This window comes from Hyla sarda, chromosome 4 (genome assembly GCF_029499605.1).
Source record: "Hyla sarda isolate aHylSar1 chromosome 4, aHylSar1.hap1, whole genome shotgun sequence".
Taxonomy (NCBI): domain Eukaryota; kingdom Metazoa; phylum Chordata; class Amphibia; order Anura; family Hylidae; genus Hyla; species Hyla sarda.
The window spans coordinates 399042763-399053067 of record NC_079192.1 but is presented as its reverse complement, the minus strand read 5'-3'; positions in this window follow the sequence as shown (position 1 = coordinate 399053067).

The window sequence follows — 10305 nt, the reverse complement described above, 5'->3', positions numbered from 1 at the left end:
AAGGGGTATTCCAGGCCAAAACTTTTTTTTTTTATGTATCAACTGGCTCCGGAAAGTTAAACAGATTTGTAAATGACTTCTATTAAAAAATCTTAATCCTTCCAATAGTTATTAGCTTCTGAAGTTGAGTTGCTGTTTTCTGTCTAACTGCTTTCTGATGACTCACGTCCCGGGAGCTGTCCAGCACCTATGGGGATATTCTCCCATCATGCACATCTCCCGGGACGTGACATCATCATTGAGCAGTTAGACAGAAAACTTCAGAAGCTAATAACTATTGGAAGGATTAAGATTTTTTAATAGAAGTAATTTACAAATCTGTTTAACTTTCCATCGCCAGTTGATATATATAAAAAAAAGTTTTTGCCTGGAATACCCCTTTAATCTATACTTTAGGGCTATTACCAGGCATAATAGTGATGTAATAGATAGGGATCCCTCTCGCTGGGCAGTGACCAGATGCCAGAGATGACCAGGTGCAGTGATCAAACACCACACCCTCAGTCAGAGGATTCATGGGAAATGTAGGCTGCATTACATCACTGTGTATTTGTAATCCCAAATGGAGCTTATCCTGTGCAGGCCACATCAGCCAAAAGAGGTAAGCAAAAGGCATATACATGAACCTCTACATTATTCTCTAATGATAGTCTAGGCTGCACTATAGAAGCAAAAAAATAAATAAAAATAAATGAATTAAATAAAATAAATAAATACATTTATTAAAGTGCTTATTTAAGGAAAGGATTATTGTAGAGATGGTAAACAATACCACATTGCTGTAAAAAAAAAAAATAAAAAAAATAAAATATAAAAGTTACGAGACAAAACTAATCCCATCCCTGTGGCTTTGTTAATCTATACTTTAGGGCTATTACCAGGCATAATAGTGATGTAATATATAGGGATCCCTCTCGATGGGCGATGACCAGGTGCAGTGATCAAACGCCACACCCTCAGCCAGAGGATTCATGGAAAATGCAGGCTGCATCACTGAACTCACATCATTGTGTAGTTGTAAACCCAAATGGAGCTTATCCCGTGCAGGCCACATCAGCCAAAAGAGGTAAGCAAAAGGCATATACAAGAACCTCTACATTATTCTCTAATGATAGTCTAGGCTGCACTATAGAAGCAAACAAAACAAAATAATAATAAATAAATTAAATAAATACATTTATTAAAGTGCTTATTTAAGGAAAGGGTTATTGTAGAGATGGTAAACAATACCACATTGCTGTAAAAAAATAAAAATATTTTTTTTTTTAAACGTTACGAGATGAAACTAATCCCATCCCTGTGAGATAATATATTAGCTTTGTTAATCTATACTTTAGGGCTATTACCAGGCATAATAGTGAGGTAATATATAGGGATCCCTCTCGCTGGGCAGTGTTGTTGATGTCCCAGCAGTCCGCATGACCTCTCGGAGAAGGAGGTGACAGTCCCAGTTATGGTACATTATTTGTCAAAGCCCAGGAGCAGATCTCGGCAGGGATGTGTAGACTCACAGTGTGCGCACAATCTGGTCTGGTTAAGCAGCAGAATACACAGAGGGGGCTAAGTAACCTCTACAGTAGATTCGCCTACCCCCAGATGCACCGGGGGGGGGGGGGGGGGGAATAAAAGGGACTGTAACACAAAACACTGGGGCTCATGTGTACACTGTATTAAAGCAGTGTCTTCCAACCAGTGCACCTCCAGCTGTTGCAAAACTACAACTCCCAGCATGCCCGGACAGCCGAAGGCTGTCCGGACATGCTGGGAGTTGTAGTTTTGCAACAGCTGGAGGCGCGCTGGTTGGAAGAAACTGCTTTTTTAAAATCAACCGGTTCCAGAAAGTTAAACAGATTTGTAAATCACTTCTATTAAAAAAAAATCTTAATCCTTCCAGTACTTTTTAGGGGCTGTTTACTACAAAGGAAATGCTTATATTTTTAGATTTCTCTGATGTCCTGACCACAGTGCTCTCTGATGACCTCTGCTGTCCATTTTAGGAACTGTCCAGAGCAGCATATGTTTGCTATGGGGATTTTCTCCTGTTCCTAAACAGTTCCTAAAATGGACAGCAGAGGTCAGCAGAGAGCACTGTGGTCATGACATCAGAGGAAATGCATTTCTTTTTTTGGATTCCTCTTTAGTATACAGCCCCTAAAAAGTACTGGAAGGATTAAGATTTTTTAATAGAAGTCATTTACAAATCTGTTTAACTTTCTGGCACCAGTTGATTTAAAAAAAAAAAAAAAAAGTTTTCCACGGGAGTACCCCTTTAAAGTATCACTAAAATACCATTAGAATCATTTTGTGCTGATTCTGTTATCCAAACAGAATAATTTAGGAAAGAGATAAGACTTCTGCTGCTTTATGTCGGGCTGGGAGGAAGCTTGCTGCTGCAGAAACCATCCCCACTGACCAAAGCAAAGTCTTATACAACACTTCAGTGGTTCATCTTAAAGGGAACTTGGAGATGAATTGCCCTGATGTTTTTCTTTATTTATTTTATTATAATATATATAATTTATATATAGATACAGGGGCGGACATATAGCCTGTGCATCCGGTTCAGCTGCACAGGGGCCCGGCGTGTGAGGACCCACGCGTGAGTAGCTGCGCTAAAGCAGCTTTTATGCGGCGCGGGCACTTTAGACAGTGAGCCTGCTGGCCGACCCGGGTCTGACGAGGGACGTCGCGCAATTGACGTACCTCCGCAGACCAGCACAGGAGGACGTCAATGACGTCCCTCGTCAGGCCGCCGGCGGAGAGGAGAAGTGCTGCCCAGGCCAGGTAAGTGTGTCCATGTGTGTGTGTTTGCGTGTGTGTTTGGGGTTATGATACATAATGTGGGCCTGAATGAGCTGGGGCATATGGGGGGCCTTAATAAATAATTAACAACTGATATTAGGGGGGGGGGGGGTTCTCCTGAGCAACTGATATGGGTGGGGGCCCCCCTGAGTAAGTGACATATTAGGGGGGGTTCCTGAACAGATAGATAGATGATAGATATGAGATAAATAAATATACAGCAACAGAAGAATGCAGCAGCACACTGCCAGCACAAGGATACAGGTGAAACATGAACATGCAGATAAAACATGGAGAGCTATACAGCTATGGTGTAATAGATGCAAATGTGAAACTATGAAATAGTGAGGCACTTAGCTCGCAAATTTGGACCGTCCCACCGCGATAAGGTGGCCTCATTGGGACGGACCCTACACTGTGAATATGCCTCTGTGTGAACAGTTCAGTAAGCATGGCAGGATCTGGAACATCCAAGACACCTTATATACACACCAGCGGAGACAAATTTGCGAGCTAAGTGCCTCACTATTTCATAGTTTCACATTTGCATCTATTACACCATAGCTGTAGAGCTCTCCATGTTTTATCTGCATGTTCATGTTTCACCTATATCCTTGTGCTGGCAGTGTGCTGCTGCATTCTTCTGTTGCTGTATATCTAGCCTAGTAGCGTGCACCTGTAGGCCAGGTCCATATAATAGTTTGGTATCAAGTGCTGGCTGACTTATTCTTTGTCTAGATAGATAGATATGACATAGATAGATGTGAGATAGATAGATAGCTATGACACATAGATATCCAAAAATAAGAAACTCCAGCAGCACACCAGTATAGTGAAAAACAAATGTGAAGTTTATTCACCCAAAGTCTTGCGACGTTTCGGCCGACTTTGGGTGAATAAACGTCACATTTGTTTTTCACTATATCGGTGTTCTTCCTGTATCATCTGTATGACAGATAGATAGATATGACAGATAGATAGATAGATATGAGATAGATAGATAGATAGATATGAGGTAGATAGATAAATAGATAGATATGAGATAGATAGATATGACAGATAGATAGATATGAGTTGATAGATATGAGGTAGATAGATAAATAGATAGATATGAGATAGATAGATATGAGATAGATATGAGGTAGATAGATAAATAGATAGTTATGAGAGATAGATAGATAGATATGAGATAGATATATATGATATAGATAGATAGATAGATATGAGAGATAGATAGATATGAGAAAGATGGGTAGGAAAATAGGTAGATTGATATGGAATATATAGATAAATAGATGTGTAGACTCACAGATAAATGATGAACTGATACTAGTGGAAACAATATTCCTATTTTAATTCTTCAGACTATTGTATAATTGGGATAAATTAATATATTATGACCCTCCCTGGACCCCGGGTATAATGGGCAGTGATATGTTGTTTCTTATTGTTTCTTTGTTGCTCTCTAATAAAAGAAAGGTCTCTTCCATTCATTGACTCCAGTGTAGTGAAGGCCGCTCAGATCTAGCCCCACCGCCTCTGCTTTATCTGCAGTAATTGGCTTAAAGGTTTGGACATCACCTACAGTAATGTCGAAAGAGAAAGGGCTGAGCCGGTGCCCTGGAGGTCAGCTCCGCGCCTGCACCTGTCAGCTCTAATGAGATCCTAATGAGCCCCGGGCGGTGCCATCACTTTACGACCAGTGATAATAAGGGCACTTCATGCCACCACTGGTCACTTGTCTGTTCAATACAAAAATGGGGATGTGTTATATTACCGCCTTTTTATAACAAATATTATAAAGTTATGTAACCCATATATGCTGCAGGCTACATATAAGCGAAAATAGACCTATGTCCATCCGGGCCAAGTTATTTCCTGCAGTGTTGATCCAGAAGAAAAGCCCAAATCCGTACAGATTTGTTAATAAGCAAACCCTTCACCTGAATCTAGTGCAGTGTTTCCCAACCAGTGTGCCTCCAGCTGTTGCAAAACAACAACTACTACAACTTCCAGCATGCCCGGACATCCACTACATTCCATACATTCCTGCAACATGATGTGATACCAGTGTTCAGTATTAGCATTACAAATGTGGCTGTGCTACCCTTCTGTGCCATTTCATCCCCCCCCCCCCTTTATCACCCCCTGTGCAATTAAATTCCCCCCTTAACAACCCCTGTGGAATTTTGCCCACAAACCCTGGGGCCAACCCCCCCCCCCCACCCCCCCTTAGTGCCACATATTTCCCCCCTTGATCCTCCCCTGTGCCATTTCATGTACCCCTTCATCAACCCCTGTGCAATTTAATTCCCCCCTTGACAACCCCTGTGGAATTTTGCCCAAAAAACCCTGTGCCCACCCAGTGCCACTTTATTCCTCCCTCGATCCCCCAGTGCCATTTCATCCCCCCTGTGCCATCTCATCAATTTCCCCCTCTGTGCCACATCCTCGCCCCCTTTTGATCCCCACTCTTTTGGCACATATTTCCCCCCCTGTGCCATTTCATGTACCCCTTTATCAACCCCTGTGCAATTTAATTCCCCCCTTGCCAACCCCTGTGGAATTTTGCCCAAAAAACCCTGTGCCCCCCCCACCCAGTGCCACTTTATTCCCCCCTCGATCCCCCAGTGCCATTTCATCCCCCCTGTGCCATCTCATCAATTTCCCCCTCTGTGCCACATCCTCGCCCCCTTTTGATCCCCACTCTTTTGGCACATATTTCCCCCCCTGTGCCATTTCATGTACCCCTTTATCAACCCCTGTGCAATTTAATTCCCCCCTTGCCAACCCCTGTGGAATTTTGCCCAAAAAACCCTGTGCCCCCCCCACCCAGTGCCACTTTATTCCCCCCTCGATCCCCCAGTGCCATTTCATCCCCCCTGTGCCATCTCATCAATTTCCCCCTCTGTGCCACATCCTCGCCCCCTTTTGATCCCCACTCTTTTGGCACATATTTCCCCCCCTGTGCCATTTCATGTACCCCTTTATCAACCCCTGTGCAATTTAATTCCCCCCTTGCCAACCCCTGTGGAATTTTGCCCAAAAAACCCTGTGCCCCCCCCCCCACCCAGTGCCACTTTATTCCCCCCTCGATCCCCCAGTGCCATTTCATCCCCCCCTGTGCCATCTCATCAATTTCCCCCCTCTGTGCCACATCCTTGCCCCCTTTTGATCCCCACTCTTTTGCCACATCTTTCCCCCTTGATCCCCTCTTTATCACCCCGAGCCCTTTCATTTCCACCCCTTCATCCTCCCCTGTGCCATTTCATCCCCCCCCCCCCCCCCCCGTGCCACATGATTACCCCCCCCCCCCTTGATCCCCCGTTGTGCCATTGGATTCTCACATACCCAGGGGCATCTGCTGCCTCGGGCCGGGACTGTCACCAATACACTAATGTGTCGCGCCACCCAGTTTGGAAGGCCCTGCGGTGTAGCATAAACCATTGGGTTTGTAATTCTTAAAAATGAAAATGAAATATGGATTACTGATGTCCGCCTGTGAGGAATAAATGTCTCTGACGCATATTTGGGTAATAGGTATGTACAGTATGAGCCAAATGTCACATAAATTAGTCCTGTAAAGAGAATCCGTCAAAGAGTTTCCCTCCCAGCTGGGACCACCGATGGAATCTTCAAACCTCCCTAAGGGTCTATTCAATTTCCCCTAGTGGATTTCTGCCTCTAATTAAAGCCCATAAGGGGGAGATGTATCTAAACCTGTGCAGAGGAAAAGTTGCCAAGTTGCCCATAGCAACCAATCAGATCGCTTCTTTCATTTTTAACCTCTTAAAGACGCCCTGCACCCGGTCCCGGTATCTAAAACGGGTTCACGCCGTCGGGGTCACCGGGTTGGTCCCGGTGGCTTATGATAGCCGGGACCCTGGGCTAATAGCATGCGGCACAGATCGTTGTGCCGCGCGCTATTAACCCTTCAGACGCTGTGATCAAAGTTGATCACCGTGTCTGAAACAAAAGTAAAAGCTTCCCGGCAGCTCAGTCGGGCTGATCGGGATATCGCGATGTCCCGATCAGCTAGGACGCGAGCAGAGGCCTCCTTACCTTGCTCCGTCGCGTCCGATCGGTGTTTGATTGCTCCAAGCCTGAGCTACAGGCTTGAGCAATCAACCCCCTATAATGCTGATCCATGCAAAGCTATGATTTTGCAGTGATCAATGTAAAAGATCAGTGTGTGCAGTGTTATAGGTCTCTATGGGAGCTATAACACTGCAAAAAAAAGTCATTTAACCCCTTCCCTAATAAAAGTTTGAATCACCCCCCTTTTCCCATAAAAAAAACTTGTAAATAAAAATAAACATATATGGTATCGCCGCGCGCGTAAATGTCCGAACTAAAAAAATATATCATTAATTAAACCGCACGGTCAATGGCGTACGCGCAAAAAAATTCCAAAGTGTAAAATAGCGTATTTTTGGTCACTTTTTATATCATGAAAAAATTAATAAAAAGCGATCAAAAAGTCTGATCAATATAAAATGGTACCGCTAAAAACGTCAGATCACGGCGCAAAAAATGAGTCCTCATACCGGCCTGTACGTGGAAAAATAAAAAAGTTATAGGGGTTAGAAGATGAGAATTTTTATCGTATAAATTTTCCTGCATGTAGTTAGGATTCTTTTCCGAAGTACGACAAAATCCAACCTATATAAGTAGGGTATCATTTTAACCGTATGGACCTACAGAATAATGATAAGGTGCCACTTTTACCGAAAAAAGTACTGCATAGAAACGGAAGCCCCCAAATGTTACAAAGTGATATTTTTTCTTCAATTTTGTCGCACAATGATTTTTTTTTTTTGTTTCGCCGAGGATTTTTTGGTAAAATAATGAATGTCACTGCAAAGTAGAATTGGTGGCGCAAAAAATAAGCCATAATATGGAATTTTATGTGCAAAATTGAAAGCGTTATGATTTTTAGAAGGTGATGAGGAAAAAATGAAAATGGAAAAACGCTGAGTCCTTAAGGGGTTTACAAGGCCTCTGTAAAATGAAAGAAGCGATCTGATTGGTTGCTATGGACAACTGGGCAACTTTTCCTCTGCACAGGTTTTGATAAATCTCCCCCATTGACTTCTATGGGATTCTGCATTCCTATTCACACTTTTGAATTTTCGCTTGCGGAAATTCAGAAGTGTGAATGGGAACGCGGAATTCCATAGAAGTCTATGTGCTTTAATATGAGGCGGAATTCAGCAAGTGGATATTTTGGCGTGTGACTAGACCCTAACTTATCCATCACTTCCATGACAGGTGTAGTATCTGTTAACAGCTGGAGACTCCTACTATGTGATACCTTGACAACACGATTAAACCTTGTTGCAGATAACTATATATATATATATATATATATATATATATATATATATATATATACAGCGAGTAAATAAGTATTGAACACGTCAGCATTTTTCTCACTAAGTATATTTCCACAGGTGCTACTGGCATGAAAGAAAGCAAAACAAATACGCTCGGAAACTAAGTTATGTGTAATAGTGTGAAATGATACAGGGGAAAAAGTATTGAACACGCTTACTGATATTTATTTAATACTTTGTACAAAAGCCTTTGTTGGTAATGACGGCTTCCCGACACCTCTTGTATGGAGAAACTAGTGGCATGCATTGCTCTGGTGGGGTTTTGGCCACGCAGTCTTCAAATCCTGAAGGTTCTGTGGGCCTCTTCTATGAATCATGAACTTCAGTTGTTTTCTTAGATTTTCAACGGGCTATAAGTCAGCTCTATTTTCTTTCTTTGAAACAATTTGAGAGTTTCCTTGGCTGTGTGTTTGGGATCATTGAAGAAGTCTATGGGGGAGATTTATCAAAACCGGTGCAGAGGAAAAGTTTTCCAGTTGCCTATAGCAACCAATCAGATCGCTTCTTTCATTTTTTACAGGGCTTCCTGAAGATAAAAGAAGCAAGCTGATTGGTTACTATGGGCAAGTTTTCCTCGGCACAGGTTTTGATAAATCTCACCCAATTGTCTTGCTGAATTGTCCACCCTCGTTTCATCTTCATCCTGGTAGATGGCAATAGATTTTTGTCAATAATGTCTCGGTAAATTTGCCCATTCATCCTTCCATCAATTATGTGAAGTTTGCCAGTACCATTTGCGGAGAAGCCGCCCCACACCATGATATTCCCACCTACAAACTTTACTATTGGTATGGTGTTTTTAGGGTGATCTGCAGCGCCATTTCTCCTCCAAACAGGTTGTGTATTATGGCATCCAAACAGTTCAGTTTAGTCAAGTGGGGCAGTTGCCCATAGCAACCAGACTGCTTATTTAATTGTGAAAAAGCTTCGACATGTTTTGTATTCAGCATACAGGCGATGGCGGTGGAATGCATTACTTACTGTTTCTTTGAGACAACAATACCTGCTAATTCCAGATCTTTTTAAACCTCCCCACAAGTGTCCTTGGTTCTTGGACAACTCTTCCGATTCTTCTTCTCACTCTTCTGTCAGACATCTTGTGAGAAGGACCTGACTGAGGTAAATGTATGGTTAAATGATTTTTGTTATTTTTTCACATGCAAATTGTTTATGCAAATTTTTCATGCAAATTTTTGCATGAAAAAAAAAGTGAACGAACATAGCGAATTTTGCGAACATAGGACAAATAATCATCAATATATTCGCGAAATATCGCAAATTCGAATATGGCCCCTGCCACTCATCACTATTGCTTTCACCCATCATGAGATGTGTCTTGTGTGACACCTTGGCAATAAGACATTTTTGTAGGGCATCAGTTGGGACTGAACCACCTGATGATAATTTGCACTGACAAGGGTCTGGATTGCTTTTTAATTATCGACAGATTTCAGCTGTTGTCTTGGCTTTCCATGCCTTTTTGCACCTCCCTTTCTTTATGTTTTTAATACCTTTTCCCTGTGTCATTTCACATTATTACACATAACTCATTTCTGAGCTTATTTGTTTTGGTTTCTTGGTACATATGGATTACTTGAGTTGTTACCAACATCTGGGGAAAATTTCATGTCATTTTGAGGCACAAACGAATAAAGGTGGAATGTGCATGTATTCCACATTAATAAATAGTAAATATTATAAGGCACTTCAGGAGTATGGGTGGTGCGTGATAAACCTGCACTCTTTTGATGCGTGTTATTACATGCAATCCTTCTAACAAAAAATTTATAAACTTTCTACTTTTTCGCCATGTCGACCAGGAGCTCCTCCGTACAAGCAACCTCCAGATTGTGGGGGATGCTTGTGTAGAGGGGCTCCACGTCAACAGAGGCAAAAATAAAGTGTTCTGGCCAGGTCACTTGTTCCAATGTACGTAGAAAAAAATCACTTGTATCTTGTGCCAAAGTGAGGATTTCTTTTACCAGTGGTCTCAAGACCCAGTCCACAAACCTCGACAGCGGCTCGGTGACCGATCCTATCCCGGACACGATGGGTATTCCAGGAATTTTTTTTATTTGACTATGCTACAGGGGCTGTAAAGTTAGTG